This window comes from Coregonus clupeaformis, unplaced genomic scaffold (genome assembly GCF_020615455.1).
Source record: "Coregonus clupeaformis isolate EN_2021a unplaced genomic scaffold, ASM2061545v1 scaf0203, whole genome shotgun sequence".
Lineage (NCBI taxonomy): Eukaryota > Metazoa > Chordata > Actinopteri > Salmoniformes > Salmonidae > Coregonus > Coregonus clupeaformis.
In genome coordinates, this window is record NW_025533658.1 from 15,135 (window position 1) to 36,641 (window position 21,507).

General features: G+C 43.7%; 1 long non-coding RNA gene and 1 pseudogene across 1 annotated transcript; both read left to right on the forward strand.

Annotated features, from left to right (window-relative positions):
* The first annotated feature begins 3,566 nt into the window (after positions 1–3,566).
* On the forward strand, positions 3,567–12,642 carry LOC123484139 (annotated as a pseudogene).
* Positions 12,643–16,169: 3,527 nt separating this feature from the next.
* LOC123484137 lies at positions 16,170–19,663 on the forward strand. The gene is made up of 3 exons (XR_006658413.1): positions 16,170–16,916; positions 18,269–18,385; positions 19,535–19,663. It is a non-coding gene; the product is annotated as an uncharacterized LOC123484137 (long non-coding RNA).
* The last annotated feature ends 1,844 nt before the right edge of the window (positions 19,664–21,507 follow it).

Sequence of the window (21,507 nt, forward strand, 5' to 3'; positions counted from 1 at the left end):
TCTGAGATGCTTTTTTAACATGGGTCCAGGCGTGTTTTCTCTCGGCAATGAGTGATATTAATTGATTAAGTGCCACAGGGAGAAGAGAGAACAGCGAACACTGCTGCACCCCTGAGTACCAGAGTTGTCCATCCCTGTCCTAAACCCACAGTACTGTAACTGTTAGAGAGATCCACATCTATGGTTTCAAATCTGATTCTATTGATCTATCTGATTCATCTATCTGATTCATCTATGTGATTCATCTATGTGATTCATCTATCTGATTCATCTATCTGATTCATCTATTTAGGTCCATGGTGCTTTTTGTAGCCTGTGCCATTGACTGTTCTTGGAGAGCAATATATTAACACGCGCACCACCACATCTCTCTCTGCTTCTCTTTGTGTTGCTAGATTATAGAAAACACAACTCATTCAGTGATAACAAATACCCTCCCCTACAAACCTGAACATTTACTATTCTCTCATTAGCTAAATGGAAATGAGTACATCTGTCCTGCAGTGATTTCTGAGAGGAAAGGTCTGTGGCCATTCAGTGAGTATAGTCCCTTTAATCCCAGGCCTGTATTCATAAAGCGTTTTAAAGTGCTGATCTAGGATGAGTTTTGCCTTTTAGATCATGATGAATAGGATTATCTGGACAGGGGGGACCTGATCCTAGATCAGCTTTTATTTACATTTTTGTCCAGATAGCTTAGATGAGACACTCCTACTCTGAGACTCTTTATGGAAATGGACCCAGAGCTTTCCTGCACTCCTAGTCCTGTCATTTCACTTAATGTACTTGAACGTAGGAGCACAGTAGTCTATTTACTTGAAAGATGGAGCACATTGAGAAATACAAGGTCCTGCTATATCTTTACTAACACTGCAGGGGTCATGAACTGCCCGGCCACAGATCTTGGCAATAATCCTCAATTGGATGGACAAGTGACCATATCCTCAATTAATCCCAAACAATAATCTCAAATAATAATGGAAAATGTTTTTAACTGCTCACAAAAGTATTATGTCTTAACATGTATGCACAAACACACACATGAAAATAAGTGATAAAAATAACATGTCATATAGATGATCATAACTAATGATCATAACTACCAGATCCACAGCACATTTATTGAACTGATTTATTGAATGTATAGATTTTTAAAGAAGCACTGTATATCATGATCAAGGAAACAGATTTGTCTGGGAAATTAACATGAATGGAGTTATAGAGCTTAACAGACCAGTTATAGGCTTTAGCAGACCAGAGGCAGTCGTTCCAGAAAGCTGTGTATTGTCCAGTCATTACATTTACATTGTAGTCATTTAGCAGATGCTCTTATCCAGAGCGACTCACAGTTAGTGAGTGCATACATTTTCATACTGTTATCTGCTAGAATAGTTATTCCCAGTCTTACTTAAGCCTTAACCTATTCATCTGAGCTTGCAGTAGTTAACATGTAATAAGACATTTATAATGTGTTATAAACCCTTTATAAACATGTATTAAACATTTATTAGCTCTGGGACTGTGCATGAAAAAGATAAACACACTAAAAAAGTATCATTCAAATAGAAACACATTATTGTTTCGTTCAGTCTGTTCAGTCTGTTCAGTCTGTTCAGTCTGTTCAGTCGGTTCAGTCTGTTCAGTCTGTTCAGTCGGTTCAGTTTGTTCAGTCGGTTCAGTCTGTTCAGGCTGTTCAGGCTGTTCAGTCTGTTCAGGCTGTTCAGGCTGTTCAGTCTGTTCAGGCTGTTCAGGCTGTTCAGTCTGTTCAGGCTGTTCAGGCTGTTCAGTCTGTTCAGGCTGTTCAGTCTGTTCAGTCTGTTCAGTCGGTTCAGTCTGTTCAGTCTGTTCAGTCTGTTCAGTCTGTTCAGTCGGTTCAGTCTGTTCAGTCTGTTCAGTCTGTTCAGTCTGTTCAGTCGGTTCAGTTTGTTCAGTCGGTTCAGTCTGTTCAGGCTGTTCAGTCGGTTCAGTCTGTTCAGGCTGTTCAGTCTGTTCAGTCGGTTCAGTCTGTTCAGTCTGTTCAGTCTGTTCAGTCTGTTCAGTCTGTTCAGTCGGTTCAGTTTGTTCAGTCGGTTCAGTCTGTTCAGGCTGTTCAGTCTGTTTAGTCTGTTCAGTCTGTTCAGTCTGTTCAGTCGGTTCAGTCGGTTCAGTCTGTTCAGGCTGTTCAGTCTGTTCAGTCTGTTCAGTCTGTTCAGGCTGTTCAGGCTGTTCAGGCTGTTCAGTCTGTTTAGTCTGTTCAGTCTGTTCAGTCTGTTCAGTCGGTTCAGTCGGTTCAGTCGGTTCAGTCTGTTCAGTCGGTTCAGTCTGTTCAGTCGGTTCAGTCTGTTCAGGCTGTTCAGTCTGTTCAGGCTGTTCAGTCTGTTCAGGCTGTTCAGTCTGTTCAGTCTGTTCAGGCTGTTCAGGCTGTTCAGGCTGTTCAGGCTGTTCAGGCTGTTCAGTCGGTTCAGTCGGTTCAGTCTGTTCAGTCTGTTCAGTCTGTTCAGTCTGTTCAGTCTGTTCAGTCTGTTCAGTCTGTTTAGTCTGTTCAGTCTGTTCAGTCTGTTCAGGCTGTTCAGTCTGTTCAGTCTGTTCAGTCTGTTCAGGCTGTTCAGGCTGTTCAGTCGGTTCAGTCTGTTCAGGCTGTTCAGTCTGTTCAGTCTGTTCAGGCTGTTCAGGCTGTTCAGTCTGTTCAGTCTGTTCAGGCTGTTCATGCTGTTCAGGCTGTTCAGTCGGTTCAGGCTGTTCAGGCTGTTCAGGCTGTTCAGTCTGTTCAGTCTGTTCAGTCTGTTCAGGCTGTTCAGTCTGTTCAGTCTGTTCAGGCTGTTCAGGCTGTTCAGTCTGTTCAGTCGGTTCAGGCTGTTCAGGCTGTTCAGGCTGTTCAGTCGGTTCAGTCTGTTCAGTCTGTTCAGTCTGTTCAGGCTGTTCAGGCTGTTCAGTCGGTTCAGTCTGTTCAGGCTGTTCAGTCTGTTCAGTCTGTTCAGTCTGTTCAGGCTGTTCAGGCTGTTCAGTCTGTTCAGTCTTTTTAAATGTGTATTTTACTATCTTGAAGCTGCTGCTATGTCAATAAAAATCTATATTCTTAAAATGTCAAGTGTGAATTGATGAATTGATTCTATGGTCTATGTGTGCTTCCATCTTCATTGAAATAATCAATGGGTGGGTCCATAAATAACAATTTTGTGTAAATGAGCTATTGGTCTGCACACACAGCAAAACTACACACACACACACACACACACACACACACACACACACACACACACACACACACACATACACAACTAACCAGACTCCTTGTTTTCTGTAAACCTGCACCTCTGAGTCACCTGTTGAGGGTAAAGTGCAGCTCAATGCTGTAACATTCAGTTTTCTAGAGTTCAGCTCTGTTGGATCCACAACGGAACTCTGGGATTTGGTTAGAGATATTGAAATATCTTGAGAAATCTTTGGTTAGAGATATTGATATACCATCAAAAATGAAAAAACAAAAGATTCTCCAAGTGCAGCTTAACGTTTGGGGGAAGTGTCCCTTTAAGAGAGGAAGTTGTTACAAGTGAAAGTAACTTTCAGAAGTTATTCCAGCAGTGAAAATGGCTTAGACATTGTGTGTCCCAGAGGAGGACCTCTCCTGTCCTGTATGCTGTGACATCTTCAAGAATCGTGTCCTCCTGTCGTGTAGCCACGGCTTCTGTAAGGCCTGTCTATAGGAATGCTGGACTGAGAAAGTATCTCAGGAATGTCCAGTTTGTAGGAGATTTTCGATGTCTGAACCTCCATGTAACTTGGCTCTAAAGAACCTGTGTGAGGCCTTCTTACAGGAGAGAAGTCAGAGAGCTTCAGCAGGGTCTGAGGTGCTCTGCAGTGTACATTGTGAGAAACTCAAAATCTTCTGTCTGGAGGATAAACAGCCTGTCTGCTTGGTGTGTCAGGCCTCAAAGAAACATAAATCTCATGACTGCGTCCCCATAGATAAGGCTATACAGGATCATAAGGTAAGAGAAAGACAACCATTTGGAAATCTGTGATAGAGCAATATGGTATAAACAATCATATTTGAACTTTTTGATTGATTGAAAATCAGGCTGCAGTGATAGAGTTGTGGTGTTCAGATGTTCTCTCAAGAGGTTCTGTCTCATTCCAGGAGGAACTCCAGAGTGCTCTGGAGCTCTTACAGGAGAAGGAGAAGGTCTTTAGTAAAGTTAACAAACCTGTGATAAAACAGCAGACAGAGCACATTAAGATCAGTACTGTATATGTTGTTCAGGGTTAATTGTTCAGTTATATATTTTCTTGTTCTGTTCAGTATTAGATTATGTTGCTTTAGGAAAGATGTGGTGTCACATGTCAGGATCTGCAAGCATATTCACTAGCAGTTTTATGTTACAATAATAACCCTATATGAATATTCTGAGATATTAGATCTCTTCCTCCCAATGCCTCCAGAGCCAAGCCAGCACACAGACACACAGATTAAGGAGGAGTTTGAGAAGCTTCACCAGTTTCTACGAGCAGAAGAGGAGGCCAAGATAGCTGCACTGAAGGAGGAAGAGGAGCAGAAGAGGCAGATGATGAAGGAAAATATGGAGAGATGAGAAGAGAGATATTATCCCGTTCAGACACAATCAGAGCCATAGAAGAGGACATCTTGTTCCTCCAGGTAAGAACTTCTCACTCTCTCCAATGTACAGGTAGATTGTAAAATAATTAAAAGACTGACTATGATATGGTCCTCTGTAGCTCAGCTGGTAGAGCACGGCGCTTGTAACGCCAAGGTAGTGAGTTTGATCCCCGGCACCACCCATACACAAAAAATGTATGCACGCATGATTGTAAGTCGCTTTGGATAAAAGCGTCTGCTAAATGGCATATTTTTTTTATTTTAATATTGATATCATTGATGGTATGATGACTAATCTACTATTCTGTTCCTCTTCAGAACTTCATGGCCATGAAGAAAAGGTCAATTATCTGCCTTTTGTCTCTGTCTTTTCTGTTCTGAGCAGCACTGACTCCTGAATGTTCTTCCAGAGCCCAGTACACCCTACCAGATCCACAGCTGGTCTCAGGAGCGCTGATAGACGAAGCCAATCACCTGGGCAACCTACAGTTCAGAGTCTGGGAAAAGATGCAGGGGATTGTCAAACGCAGTGAGTACTGGACAAGAGAGGATGTGGTTGAGAATAACAATCGATTCTTTTTTTTTTGAGAACTCTGTTTATTAAGTTTTACACACACACAGACAAGACAAAGCAATATAAATAATATACTCAACTAGACAAAAGTACAAATAATACATATATAAAATAAAAAAATAAAAAATAATAAAAAATAATAATAATAATAATAATAACTTTAAAGATACCATACTTTAGACAAGTTAAACACACCAGGCAGAAGGCTACAAAAGGTTAAAGGGCAATCTATAGTATAGGGACAGAGCAAACACCTCACCATTGTTCCTGTAAACAGTTAAGGGATGGGGTGGAGAAATGCAACCACTCACAGACAGTCAAGGCCACAGACCAATCATCCACTGGACCAAAAATAAAAGTTACAATGCTTTAAAATAAAAAATGAATATTGATAATTTTATGTAGGCGTGAACAGAATTAAAAAATAAAAATAACTGGGAAAAACAAGCTCACACCTTAGTCTCTGCCCGGGCGAGATGAACAAGGCATCCGCAGGTCACAATCAATAAGCACATCAACCTTAATGCCCCCCACCCCCACCCCAGAAAAAAAAACACAGAGAAATGCTCATCCAACCCCTAAGTCACAGGGGGTCAAATACAGACTTATTTTGGTTTTAATAGGAATGCTATCCGAGGATGGACTGTTTAAAGTAAGACCGGAATGGAGCCCAAGCCTCATTAAACAGTTTGGGGTTCCCACGTGAATTGAATTTAATTTTTTCTAGTTTCGAGAGAGCACAACACGTCTCTCACCCAATATTTATAAGATGGGGGAGCTGCCATCTTCCAGTTCTGTAGTATTAGCCGTCTAGCTAAAAGAGTTGTATAAGCAACAGTGTCCGACTGGATTCTTGACAGGGGGTGCTTATGGGCAGTACTCCAAAAAGGGCTGTAAGGGGAGAGGGATCTATAACAGTGTTATATATATCAGAGAAACATTTAAATATTAATTCCCAGAAACCTGACAGTTTATGACAGCCCCAGAACATATGCAACAGTGTGGCCGGTTCAATTTTACATCTGACACAGGTAGGATCAAAATCAGAGAATATTCTTCCAAGTCTGGCCCCAGACCAGTGGATACGGTGAACCACCTTGAATTGAATGAGGCTGTGTCTAGTGCTAAAAGAGGACGAATGCACCCTGCGCAGCACAGATTCCCAGGTGTCTTCCCCAAGTTCCTCCCCCAAATCCTTTTCCCATCGAGTCTTTAAAGGCACCAAAGAAGGGTTCTGTAAGTCATGAATGATTGTATATACATCTGAAATTGCGCCCCTAGGAAGCTTGTTCAGCTCCAGGATGCTCTCTATAGCTGTATTCACAGGCCTATGGGGAAATTCAGGTGTGTTAGCTCTGACAAAGTTCCTAGTCTGGAGATAGCGGAAAAAGTGGGATTGGGGGAGGTTGAACCTTTCCTGTAGCTGAGCAAAAGAGGCAAATGTATCATCAAAGAATAATTGGGCTAGTGAGGAGAGGCCTAGTGAGTGCCAGATGTCAAAAGCCCCATCATTCAAAGATGGAGGAAATAAAATGTTCTGATTGATTGGGCCTGATAGAGAAAAGCCTCGGAGGCCAAAGGCTAAGCGGAACTGATTCCAAATTTTAATGACTGCTTTACAATTGGGTTGACACACCTTTTGCCTAGGGACACTGGGAGAGACGAGCACAACACAGAAGAAAGTGCAGCAGGTTTACACGATTCAGACTCCATCTGGACCCAGATTGGTCTAGGGCCAGTAGGATCAGTCTGCAGCCAGTACAGAAGGGCTCTGAAATTTGCAGCCCAATAGTATGTCTGAAAATTTGGTAGAGCTAAACCCCCAATGACTTAGGCTTCTGTAAATGTTTTCTACCAATCCGTGGTACCTTGCCATCCCAAATAAAATGCATGAATGTTTGATCCAGTGAAATAAAAAAAGATTTTGGAATAAAAATGGGTAGACATTGAAATAAATATAGAAATTTGGGCAACACACTCATTTTAATGACATTAATCCTTCCGATAAGAGAAAGAGGTAGCGCATTCCAAAAAGCAAAGATTGTTTCAAACTGTCTGCTAGAGCAACCAAGTTTTCCTGAAACAGATTTGAATATTTCCTTGTCACTTTAACTCCCAAGTAGGTGAATTGATCCCGGACAATCCTAAACTGAGAGCTTGTAAAAGAGCACTTTAAAGCAGCCTTGTTTACAGGAAAAAGCTCACTCTTGCCTAGATTCAGCTTGTACCCTGAGATTGATCCAAACCTTTTAAGAACAGATAAGGCGCGTGGCAATGAGGTATCAGGGTTAGAGATAAACAAAAGGAGGTCATCCGCATATAGCGAGACTTTCTGCTCTGAGCCCGTCCGGATTATTCCTTGAATGGCATCATTAGAGCGTAATGCAATGGCGAGAGGTTCGATTGCCAAAGCAAACAACAAGGGGAGAGTGGACAGCCCTGTCTGGATCCAGCGGTGCAAGGGAAAATAGTCAGAGGACAAGTTGTTAGTCCGTACCCGAAGCCATGGGGGGAAAAATAAAGAATCTTTATCCACGCAATGAATTTGGGGCCAAAGCCAAATCTATAAAGGGTGGCTGTTAGGTAATCCCACTCAACGCGGTCAAACGCTTTTTCTGCATCAAGTGAGACCACCACCTCTGGGTCCTCCGACGCAGGGAGTACAGTATATTCATAAGGCGCCTAATATTGAAAAATAAATGCCTATTTCTCACAAAGCCAGTCTGGTCAGAGTGTATTACTTGATGCAGCCAGCCTTCCATACGGATGGCTAAAAGCTTGGCTAGGATTTTGTAATCACAGTTTAAAAGCGAGATTGGGCGAAAGGATCCACATTCCAGAGGGTCTTTGTTTTTCTTTAATAGTAATGAAATTGAAGCTTGATAAAGACTAGGCGGTAGCTTTGAGGTATTAAGGCACTCTGCAAATAGTCGAGACAAGAACGGGCAAAGCAGACCAGAAAACGTCCTGTAAAATTCGGTTGGAAAACCATCCGGACCCGGTGATTTACCTCTTTTCATTGCGGACACTGCTGTTGCAATCTCCTCAGGTGTAAATTCTTCTTCTAGATAGTCATGGGTGTCTGTATCAATTGAAGGCATATTCAGGCCATTAAAGAAGGAATCAATCAGCAAAGGGTCTTGAGGGGATTCAGAGGTGTATAGCGCAGAATAAAATTGTTTGAATTGATCATTGATCTCTTTATGTATAACTGTGGTGGCACCAGACGGGGTCCTTATTTGTGGGATTAAACGTGAGGCCTCAGATTTACGGATCTGATGTGCAAGGAGTTTACTGGCCTTGTCGCCTTGTTCATACACTCTGTACCGAGCTCGCAAGAGTAGCTGTTCAGCTTGCCTGGTAGAAAGCTCATCAAATTCAGATTGGAGTAGTTGGCGCTCTTTATGCAGATCAGAGGAAGGAACCGTGGCATACTTCTCATCCAATGTGGCTATGGATTCGCTCAGGTCCCGAAGTCGCTGAGAGCGAACTCTGTTTTGGTTGGCTGTAAAATAATTTGGCCACGTAGGTATGCTTTGAGAGACTCCCAATGGTAGAGCAGGACATACCTGGTGTTGAATTAGTTTCTAGGAATAAGGTGATTTCAGAAGAAATGAAATTGACAAACTCCTTATCTGAGAGTAAAATGGGGTTAAGACGCCATTGATAACACATAGGAGGTCGCTGGGGAAACTCTAGTTCAAGCACTAATGGTGAATGGTCCGAAATAACAATACTCTTGTAAGTACACTGCCGAAGGTTAGGCAAAAAGTTTTTTGTCCAAAAAGAAGTAATCAATCCGGGAGTATGTTTGATGAACATGAGAATAAAAGGAATACTGTCTATCTGTAGGATGTAGGAAACGCCAGGCCTCAAACATGGCATATTTCTGAAGAAAGGCTTGAATAAGTAGGGCACATTTAGATGGGCCTGTAGTTGTTCGTGAGGACTTGTCAAGAACTGGGGACATTTTGCAGTTGAAATCCCCCTAAAATCAATAAATGAGAATCTAAATTGGGTATAGCAGACAAAAAGGAAGAAATGAAACTTGTGTCATCCCAATTGGGAGCATAAACACTAGCCAAAACAAGAGGGTAGAAAACAGTTTACCGGTTACTATGACGTATCGTCCCTTAGGATCAGCGATAACCTCAGAAGCTACAAAGGGAGTGACTTTATCAACCAAAATGGCAGCCCCTCTTGATTTACTATGAAAGTTAAGTGGAACACTTGACCAACCCAGTCCCTACGCATCCTAAAGTGCTCACCAGTCCTCAAGTGAGTCTCTTGTAGAAATGCAACATTTGCATTCAAACCCTTTAAGTGTGTCAACACCTCTTACGTTTCACTGGGTTATTAACCCCTTTGGTGTTCCACGAAATGTATTTGATCGCATTGTTTCGGCCCCTCTGGGCATTCCCGTTATACAACCCCGTCATTAGAGCATAGAATGGAAAAGCAATGAGCGCCCAGAAACCCCAGAATAACTTGTCTCAGAGTAATAATGTACGGTGGTAGATGTTGAGAAAAAGTACCAAAAAAAAAAAAAAAAGACAGAATGACAACATTAGAACTGAACAATTCAACCCCTCCCCCCACCCCCCTCCCCCATCCCAGACAGTACCTCCCCAAACGAGGTACAAGCCTAAATAGAGCATGTTCTCTTCGCACAGTATGTCTGTGAGAGTGCGGTCTTAAACCTAAACCCACAGTCCCGCTCTTTAAAGTCGTGTTTTGTTAGTGGATCAAACAGCAAAAAGAGATAATCATTTTTAAATAAAAGAAATTAAGGTGAATCCCTTGTGCAGACGAAATTACAAAAGCACCACTTGTAGATGTATATAATTATAATTATATTCCCAGTCTTATAACAGGCATTTGAGAGAGAAAATAAAGAAAATAAATAGAATGTGTAACGGCTCTCAGCCGAAAACCTAATTTGAAGTAAGGAAATCGTAGTAAGACAATCAAAAAGATAATAATTATTATTATTATAATAGTTGTCTAGTTGAATGCTGAGACAACTTACAACCAAGACCAAAAAAACTACGTGTGCGCAACGTTTAACGCTTGCTGGGCATAAATGACGCTCTGAGCCTTAAAATTTAAGTGAAGACCCCAAAAAAACGTGTCGCCTCGGGAAGCATTTACTGTTTACTGGGTCAATGCAAACGGATGCAGTAAGCAAATAACCAAGAATATTTTGAGTCACTGAGACACTATGTAAACAAACTGAATAGGTGAGCAAGACAGCCTAGAAAACACAGGAGTATAGTAAAACCGCAATACAATGAGATTAAAATGACTGAATGCTTGTAAAGGCAAGCACACTAGATGATCAAAACATTAGATCACATCAAATAAGCCTGAATGGGTACGCAACCCCCCAACTATACAAAATTAGCATGTTGTAGCTAAACATAGTTGTACCACAGGTGGGTTACTTACTATCCACAGTTCGCTAGCAATGCTGAACTATGAGCAAGTTCAAGACTTCTTGATGTGAGCGTTGAATGTGAGAGAGAGCCTCATCCGGAGATTCAAATGTGTAGTCTTTACCATCATGAGATAGCCATAAACGGGCGGGAATCGCAGTCCATACTTCACACCTGGATGGTCCCGAAGTAGTCGTTTGGCCTGTCCGAAAGCTGCGCGCTGCCTGGAAACAGTGGGGGAGTAGTCCTGGTAGATGGAAAGCTCTGTCCTTGAAAGCTCAGAGTGGTATTGCGGGCTCGTCGGAGAATCTCCATCTTCTCACGGAAAAAAGTGCACTCGAAGAATTATGTCACGGGGCCTCTCCCCATCCCGGGGCTTTGGGCGCAGCGACCGGTGGGCACGATCAATCAGGGCTTTTCATCCAAGGCTAGAACATCCTTCAGCAGCCCAGAAACGAAATCCGTGGCGCGAGGCATTTCCGCTGACTCTGGGACTGATACCAGTCTCAGGTTATTGCGGCGAGAGAATCCCTCCAAACTTACACAGCTCTCCTTCACCTTTTTCAAGTCCGCAGCTAGGCGTTTTCACGTCAGCCTCCAGGGATGTAGTTAAGTCGGAGACATTTGTAGCGAAGGTCTCCAGTGCTGCAATCGTTGCAGTGTGCGACTCCATTGTTGTTTTGAGTGATGCGATTGCCGGCACCGTCTCGTTCCGCAGGATGGTTAGATCTGCTTTTAAAGTATCAGAAACCTCCTTTATTCGGGCCTCAATCGTAGCAACCACCTCCGTTTTCATTTCAACTATCTCAGAGCGTAGTAGTTTGATGGCCTCGAGAATGTTCACTTCAGCGCCGCCAGGCTAAGCCGCCCCTCCGGGTAGAGTATCAGTCCCGGGTCGTCAGGCTCAGGGGAGGCGGTGATGAGGTGTGTCTTGTGGGCGGGTTTTCTCAAAGTCATGTTTTTGGCCTTATGTTTACGTCGACATGCTGATATTTGGAAGTAAAGTAGTCTTGGTTTTTACGGGAAGGGATCACCAAAATAATATATGAAAATAAATACGGTTTTGCTGCAAAATTCACATAAACTTTAAAAATACCACGGGAGCAAACGGAAAACACGTCAGTCGCACATGGCGTCCCTCCAATTCCCCCAACAATCGATTCTTTAATTGAATCTAAAATAGATGGTTTACATTTTTTACATTTACATTTTAGTCATTTAGCAGACGCTCTTATCCAGAGCGACTTACAGTTAGTGCATACATTATATTTTTTTCCCCCTGTGGGAATCGAACCCACAACCCTGGCATTGCAAACGCCATGCTCTACCAACTGAGCTACATCCCCTGCCGGCCATTCCAGTTTAATATGTGTCTAATAAAATAGTATAGTCTACAGGGTTTACAATGTCTCTGTGTTTGTTTTGAAGCTCCGGTGATTCTGGACCCCAACAATGCAAACCCCAGTATCTCTCTGTCTAATGATCTGACCAGTGTGAGACATTTAGCCAAAAGGCAGCAGCTCCCTGACAACCCAGAGAGATTCATGAAATATGCATATGTTCTGGGCTATGAGGGGTTCAGCTCAGGAAAGCACAGCTGGGAGGTGGAGGTGGGGGACCATCCTGACCGGAACCTGGGTGTGGCTAAAGAGTCTGTTGACAGGAAGGGGGAGCTGAAGGCATCACTAAAGTATGGAATCTGGATTCTACCGCTGAAGAATGGTAAGTATAGAGGAGGACAAGGTGAGACCCTCCCTCTGAAGACGAGACCCCAGAGTGATCAGAGTGCAGCTGGACTACAACAGGTGGGAGGTGTCCTTCTACGACCCCAAACATATGACACATAGCTACACTCATAAAGACACATTTACTGAGAGGCTCGACCCATACGTCTCTATTGGATCAGCTGGTGATTCCAACAACCCTGTTATACAGGTCTACCAATCAGAGGTGTCTCTGACAGTGATGTCATCTCAATTTGTATTTTATTTTTTATAAATTTTTTGTCATTTAGCAGACGCTCTTATCCAGAGCGACTTATAGTTGTGAGTGCGTGCATTATTTTAATTTTTTTCATACTGGCCCCCCATGGGAATCGAACCCACATCGCCATGCTCTACCAACTGAGCTACATCCCTGCTGGCCATTCCCTCCCTCATATTATGTCTATATACAGTGTTGTAACGATGTGCAAATAGTTAAAGTACAAATGGGAAAATAAATAAACATAAATATGGTTTGTATTTACAATGGTGTTTGTTCACTGGTTGCCATTTTCTTGTGGCAACATGTCACAAATCTTGCTGCTGTGATTGCACACTGTGGTATTTCACTCAATAGATATGGGAGTTTACCAAAATTGGATTTGTTTTTGAATTCTTTGTGGGTCTGTGTAATCTGAGGGAAATATGTGTCTCTAATATGGTCATACATTTGGCAGGAGGTTAGGAAGTGCAGCTCAGTTTCCACCTCATTTTGTGGGCAATGTGCACATAGCCTGTCTTCTCTTGAGAGCCAGGTCTGCCTACAGCGGCCTCTCTCAATAGCAAGGCTATGCTCACTGAGTCTGTACACAGTCAAAGCTTTCCGTCATTTTGGGTCAATCACAGTGGTCAGGTATTCTGCCACTGTGAACTCTCTGTTTAGGGCCAAATAGCATTCTAGTTTGCTCTGTTTTTTTGTTAATTCTTTCCAATGTGTAAAGTAATTATCTTTTTGTTTTCTCATGATTTGGTTGGGTCTAATTATGTTGCTGTCCTGGGGCTCTGTGGGGTCTGTTTGTGTTAGTGAACAGAGCCTCAGGACCAGCTTGCTTAGGGGACTCTTCTCCAGGTTAATCTCTCTGTAGGTAATGGCTTTGTTATGGAAGGTTTGGGAATCCCTTCCTTTTAGGTGGTTGCATGCATTATTTGGTGTTTTACGTTGTACACGGGATATTTTAGCAGAATTCTGCATGCAGTCTCAGTTTGGTGTTTGTCCCATTTTGTGAATTCTTGGTTGGTGAGCGGACCCTCTCTCTTACACTCTCTCTCTCGCTCTCTCTCGCTCTCTCTCGCTCTCTCTCTCTCGGACCCGGCTGCATGGTGGAGATATGTTGATTTGATTTTAGATTTGTTCACTTCTGTATAGAATTATATACACTGCAAAAAAAAAAGGGAACACTTAAACAACACAATGTAACTCCAAGTCAATCACACTTCTGTGAAATCAAACTGTCCACTTAGGAAGCAACACTGATTGACAATACATTTCACATGCTGTTGTGCAAATGGAATAGACAACAGGTGGAAATTATAGGCAATTAGCAAGACACCCCCCAATAAAGGACTGGTTTTGCAGGTGGTGACCACAGACCACTTCTCAGTCTACAACCCACACAAGTGGCTCAGGTAGTGCAGCTCATCCAGGATGGCACATCAATGCGAGCTGTGGCAGTAAGGTTTGCTGTGTCTGTCAGCGTAGTGTCCAGAGCATGGAGGCGCTACCACGAGACAGGCCAGTACATCAGGAGACGTGGAGGAGGCCGTAGGAGGGCAACAACCCAGCAGCAGGACTGCTACCTCCGTCTTTGTGCAAGGAGGAGCAGGAGGAGCACTGCCAGAGCCCTGCAAAATGACCTCCAGCAGGCCACAAATGTGCATGTGTCTGCTCAAACGGTCAGAAACAGACTCCATGAGGGTGGTATAAGGGCCCGACGTCCACAGGTGGGGGTTGTGCTTACAGCCCAACACCGTGCAGGACGTTTGGCATTTGCCAGAGAACACCAAGTTTGGCAAATTCGCCACTGGCGCCCTGTGCTCTTCACAGATGAAAGCAGGTTCACAATGAGCACGTGACAGACGTGACAGAGTCTGGAGACGCCGTGGAGAACGTTCTGCTGCCTGCAACATCCTCCAGCATGACCGGTTTGGCGGTGGGTCAGTCATGGTATGGGGTGGCATTTTTTGGGGGGTCGCACAGCCCTCCTGTACTCGCCAGAGGTAGCCTGACTGCCATTAGGTACCGAGATGAGATCCTCAGACCCCTTGTGAGACCATATGCTGGTGCGGTTGGCCCTGGGTTCCTCCTAATGCAAGACAATGCTAGACCTCATGTGGCTGGAGTGTGTCAGCAGTTCCTGCAAGAGGAAGGCATTGATGCTATGGACTGGCCCGCCCGTTCCCCAGACCTGAATCCAATTGAGCACATCTGGGACATCATGTCTCGCTCCATCCACCAACGCCACGTTGCACCACAGACTGTCCAGGAGTTGGCGGATGCTTTAGTCCAGGTCTGGGAGGAGATCCCTCAGGAGACCATCCGCCACCTCATCAGGAGCATGCCCAGGTGTTGTAGGGAGGTCATACAGGCACGTGGAGGCCACACACACCACTGAGCCTCATTTTGACTTGTTTTAAGGACATTACATCAAAGTTGGATCAGCCTGTAGCGTGGTTTTCCACTTTAATTTTGAGGGTGACTCCAAATCCAGAACTCCATGGGTTGATAAATTTGATTTCCATTGATAATTTTTGTGTGATTTTGTTGTCAGCACATTCAACTATGTAAAGAAAAAAGTATTTAATAAGATTATTTCATTCATTCAGATCTAGGATGTGTTATTTTAGTGTTCGCTTAATTTTTTTGAGCAGTGTATATACAGTGAGGAAAAAAAGTATTTGATCCCCTGCTGATTTTGTACGTTTGCCCACTGACAAAGAAATGATCAGTCTATAATTTTAATGGTAGGTTTATTTGAACTGTCACGGATTCAGCCGAGGCTGCTCCTCCTCCTTGCTCGGGCAGGCTTCGGCGTTCGTCGTCCCCGGAGTACTAGCTGCTACCGATCTATGTTTCGGTGGTCGTCTTGTTTGGTCTTTATTGTTTACACCTGTTTCCCATTATGTTACATTGTATTCCCTTTATAACCCCCTGTCTCTCATTGGTTATTGTGTGTGATTGTTTTCAGTAAGGTCGGCATTGCTGTTTGTATGCGAATATTGTTTCCTCCCTGTTAGGAGGTTTTGTTTTGTATGTTCCTTTACTGTGTAGTAAAGTACGTCTGCCAGTAGCTCGGTGTCCTGCGCTTGACTTCGCTCACCGCATACACGTCACCCTTGACAGAATCACACACCACACATGGAGTCAGCAGGAGCGGCGGTGCCAGCTGGATCAATGGAAGAACGCGTCGAACAACAAGCGGCCATGATCCAGGCTCTCGGCACCGCCATGGAACGGGTGGTGAGCACTATGGAGCGATGGGAAAGAGGGGTGCCTACACCTCCTCCGACGATACCACCACCATCGGCGATGCCCATCGCTTCACCTCCGGGGTCCAGTGGGATTCGGCTCTCGCTCCCGAGGGCTTATGATGGCACAGCTGCCGGGTGTCAGGGTTTCCTGCTCCAGGTTGAACTCTACCTGGCAACCATCCACCAGGTGCCCTCGGGATACGAGAGCGTGTCCGCCCTCATCTCCTGTCTGTCCGGCAAGGCGCTGGAGTGGGCCAACGCTGAGTGAGGGGGAATAGACGCCGCTACTGTCAACTATGCGTCTATTCCACCTCAGACAGGGGAGGAGGAGCGCACAGGAGTTCGCACTGGACTTCCGGACGCTGGCTGCCAACGCGGGATGGAATGAGAGGGCCTTCATTGACCACTACAGATTTAGCCTGAGGGAGGACGTGCATCGGGAATTGGCCTATATTATATTGTGCTCAGAGTGTAATATACTGTGTGTCCTCTTACTGTAATCCTAATATAATAATAATTATAATAATTATAATATCTCTGGTGGACAGATGAGAGAATCTGTCAAGGCTCACGTGGAAATATGTGATTACGAGCAGCAGTAGTATTTTCTGGTTTTTGATTTTCGTCGTTGATTATTTGGAGGAATCAGGATTGGGCGAAGGCGGTGCTTAAACTGATGCAGTAATTTTCAAGCCCGTGTGCGGATGATAAACGGTTTCCACTAGATTCCACAGCCACAAAGTCAAAATTGGCTATATTGTCAAAATTCATGAAACAAAAATGTGCTTTTTGGCCATGATAAACATGGGTGAAATCTGCGGAAGGGAGGGGTTTGCCCGAGAGTTTCCGTTTACGAGGGAGGAGACTTTGCTTCCTTCCTTTGCACAAAGGAACACACAGACACACACACACACGTCCTTCCTCTTCTCTCCCCTACAGGCCCATGTTAGAGATGACCATTCCGTCGGTGTTGGCTCCCCCTGGCTGTCAGGTAGTTTCACTGTTCACCCAGTTTGTTCCATACTGTCTGGATGGAGGGAGAGCGTGGACAGACCGGGACACAGAGGCCTTTGCAGACTCAGGTTACAACGCACACACATACAGTACACACACACACACACATATGCACACATGGACATACGCACGCACACACCGACTTACACATACTCTTAGACAGTGGTCACTGAAGCTATATAACTTTAGTGAATAGTCAGTAACAAATACATTGTCACAGAACGTGATCATCCTCAGAAGAGAAGGCATTATTTCACAGATATGAAACTATGTCTGTGTATCTGTGTAGCATTAGCTGGATTGAGCAGTATGCCCCTGGGTTCAAATCCTCCATCATTGGCAAAGAAATCCTGACTCCTCCTGTGTGTGTGTGAATATTTCTGTGTGTGCAAAAATATAGAGTAGATAGTGTTCCACTGGGATGGATTTGCATACCGCTAAACAACTGGCTCTGGACCAGGAAGTGATGTGTATAGCAGCAGCAGCAGCAGCAGTTTCTTCCTCCTTCTGCTGCTTTCCTGTGTGTGTGTGTGTGTGTGTGTGAGAGAGAGAGAGCGAGAGAGAGAGAGAGAGAGAGAGAGAGAGAGAGAGAGAGAGAGAGAGAGAGAGAGATTTTACAGAACAAAGCATCTAACTAAAGGCATTGAATGGTTTATGCTTAGGCCATCAGTTACCATGATACTGTCCTTCAGAATCAAAGTTCATATCTGCTATTCAAAGTAGTTCAAGCACATGGGTCCTGCAGTATTTGTGTAAGTGTTATCATATGGTAGAGGTTGATAGTGTAGTATTTCAGTATTTGCATGCATAAACTACTGACGATTTTACACTGCTGCTTTCACAAAGCCGATGAATGGAGTCTGAAAGTGCAGTTTAAAGAGTTAAGTCTTAGACTAGTGCAGTTAGTAAGTCCCAGTCGATTACTATCTGGACTATATAAATCAAGATTTTATCAACTGGACTAACGTTCACTTTTTCAATCTCCTCTACTCGTTCACAGGCTCAGTTCCATTTCTGCTTTTTTCACTCAGTCCTGTTCTTGCCACTCTCTCAGTTCCCCATCAGGGGTTTAGAGATGAGGATGACTGAGTCAAAGCCCCTGTCTTCCAAGTCATGCCTCAATGAGAAGTGGGGTTAGCAAAGTTATGCCCTAAACCCTTATTGTTCTCTCCGATCATCTATCCTTCCCCCTGAAGTGTGCACTCGTACACTTCCCATGGATCTAGGCCTAGAGCTTTGATGGCTAAAAGGTTCAAAGGGATGGAGTGGTGTAAGAAATATGGTGGGATCTCTCCCTAGCACATGCTCGCGCCAATCGAATGCTTTTAGATCATTGAGGGGGATTGAACGAGAGGGCAATTTAGGGAGAAGGGGGAAATTGGACTTGGGTTTATGTAGTATGTTCTTTTATCCTTTACAGAATATCTTCCACGGAGCAATGTCATTGGCTCAGCTCTACCTCGCTCGACCTCTGCCCTCCCTTTCAGACTACCGTTCACCAAAGGACCTTATCTGTGTGGGAGCGGCTGCCATCCAGGTTTGTGATTGGTCGTAAATTGTTTATTTGCGTTTTATCCGGTGCCAGCTCCAAGTCATCCTAGTGTGTGTGTGTGTGTGTGTGTGTGTGTGTGTGTGTGTGTGTTTGTGTGTGAGAGAGAGAGTATCTGCATGAAGGTGTGCTACACATGGCACCAGATTGTTGGACGTATAATATCCCTTTTGGACCTTTGGACATTGTTAGAGACTTTTTGGGCGACCCGACCAAATTCACATAGAAATGTGATTTATAGACATGTCATTCTCATTGAAAGCAAGTCTAAGAAGGGGTAGATATGTTCTATGTGCACTATTTCTATGCTTCCAGTTCTTACTTTTTTTTTTTGGCGTCTTTTACTTTCGGTTTTGTAAACCAGCTTGAAACAGCTGAAAATACAATATTTTTGGTTATTGAAAATATATTTCACAGCGCTTTAGATGGTACAATGATTCTCAAGGATTCTCGAGTGCTTGTTTTGTCACATAAACTGAAATTAGGCAAACTATTAGAATTTTAGCAACCAGGAAATGGTGGAGCGATTCCTGCATATTGCACCTTTAAGATAAGAGAATTGGGTTAATGGGGAGATGTTATTGCTGTTACTGCATCTGTTCTCATATGCAACACACAGAAATAGAATGACTAGAATGGACACAGTTCTGTGTACTCTGTGACAGGAGAAAATGCTTGAGTGAGTGTGTGTTCTCAGATGTGTGTGTGCGTGCTCCATTCTCAAGTAAGTGAATGAATGTACAGTATGTAGACCTACTGTATATGGTGCTCAGGTGTGGATGTGTTCATTCTGTTCTAAGAGTGTGTGTGTGTACACTCTTAGAAAAAAAGGTGCTATCTTGAACCCGAAAGGGTTCTTCCCTTTTTGGTTCCAGATAGAACCCTTTTGGTTCCAGGTAGAACCATTTTGGGTTCCATGTAGAACCCTTTCCACAGAGGGTTCTACATGGAATCCAAAATGGTTCTGCCTGGAACCTAAAAGGGTTCTATCTGGAATCAAAAATGGTTATTACAAGGGTTCTCCTACGGGGACAGCCGATGTACCCTTTTGGAACCTTTTTTTCTAAGAGTGTATGTGTGTGTGTGCGTGCTTGCGTGTGTGCATGCACTTGTGCATGTGTGTGTGTTCCTCCTCAGGTGGTGGAGTGATGGGGTCTCCAGGGTGGAATGCTGCTCTGGCTGCCATGGCTGGCCTGAAACGTGGCTGAAACCTTACCAACTCGCTCTGATGGGAGGGAGAGATGGATGGAGGGAGAGATGGATGGATGGAGGGAGAGATGGATGGAGGGAGGGATGGATGGATGGAGGGAGAGATGGATGGAGGGAGAGATGGATGGAGGGAGAGATGGATGGATGGATGGATGGAGGGAGAGATGGATGGAGGGAGGGATGGATGGATGGAGGGAGGGATGGATGGATGGAGGGAGAGATGGATGGAGGGAGAGAGGGATGGAGAAAGAGGGAGGTGGTCTATGCCAATGCCTCAACACTATCCTCCCAGCTGTAGGTGCTTCATAGTTTGGGTGGAGCTTGCACTTTAGGATTAATGACATCAAATCAAATCAAATGTTATTGGTCACATACACGTGTTTAGCAGACGTTATTGCGGGTGTAGCGAAATGCTTGTGTTTCTAGCTCCGACAGTGCAGTAATAGCTAACAAGTAATATATCTAACAATTTCACAACATATACCCAATACACACAAATCTAAGTAAAGCAATGGAATTAAGAAAATATAAATAAATATATGGACGAGCAATGTCAGAGCGGCATAGACTAAGATACAGTCGAATATTATAGAATACAGTACCAGTCAAAAGTTTGGACACACCTACTCATTCAAGGGTTTTTCTTTATTTTTACTATTTTCTACATTGTAGAATAATAGAGAAGACATCAAAACTATGAAATAACACATATAGAATCATGTAGTAACCAAAAAAGTGTTAAACAAATCAAAATATATTTTATATTTGAGATTCTTCAAATAGCCACCCTTTGCCTTGATGACAGCTTTGCACACTCTTGGCATACTACGTGTGTCCAAACTTTTGACTGGTAGTGTACATATGAGATGAGTAATGCAAGATATGCACATGATGTGCAAACTCCGCCCACCCAGTAACCTTGCTGAGCTAAAACTAATGCTCTCTCTGATGTCTCTTTCTAGAGGAATGATCTCACCTCCACAGAGATCGCCATCCATTTGCATGGTATGGGGACGCCATGACTGCATGACACGTCTTTTATTGAACATTCAACTGATTGCGACTGATGACATTCCAAAGGGCTGCTAATTCAAACCTTAGCAAACTAGATTTGTAGAATAAGTAGCTGAATTCTGGAATAGAACACTATAAGGAGTTGATATCAGCAAAATGCCTGTGATAAGTGATCAGTTTTGATTTTTTTGATAGTCGGTGTCGATAATTTTCGGTTTATCGTCCCAGCTGTAACACACACACACACACACACAATTCAGGAGATTAACAAACAGAAGTATGAGTATCAGTATGACATTGATTATTGTTTTGATTGTGTTAAACATTGACATTCATATATGTGTTTTGTGAATGAATATGCTTCGAACAATCCTTTCTAATGTGAATAAAACTCCATCTCTATTGTTTACAAATAGAGATGGAACTTTTAACCAAATATCTGAATTGAATAAATCCAGCTGAAATGATTGTCTGTCTGTCTGTCTGTGAAAGATCTCAATTTAATATTGAGATTCTTCCGATGGCATTGAGGCGTACACCACATCAGTCACTGGCTTCATCAATAAGTGCATCGATAACGTCGTCCCCACAGTGACCATACCCCAACCAGAAGCCATGGATTACAGGCAACATCCGCACTGAGCTAAAGGGTAGAGCTGCCGCTGAGCTACCATCCCAACAGATCCACAGATGATGCAATCTCTATTGCACTCCACACTGCCCTTTCCCACCTGGACAAAAGGAACACCTACGTGAGAATGCTATTCATTTACTACAGCTCAGCCTTCAACACCATAATGCCCTTAAAGCTCATCACGAAGCTAAGGACCCTGGGACTAAACACCTCCCTCTGCAACTGGATCCTGGACTTCCTGACCGGCCGCCCC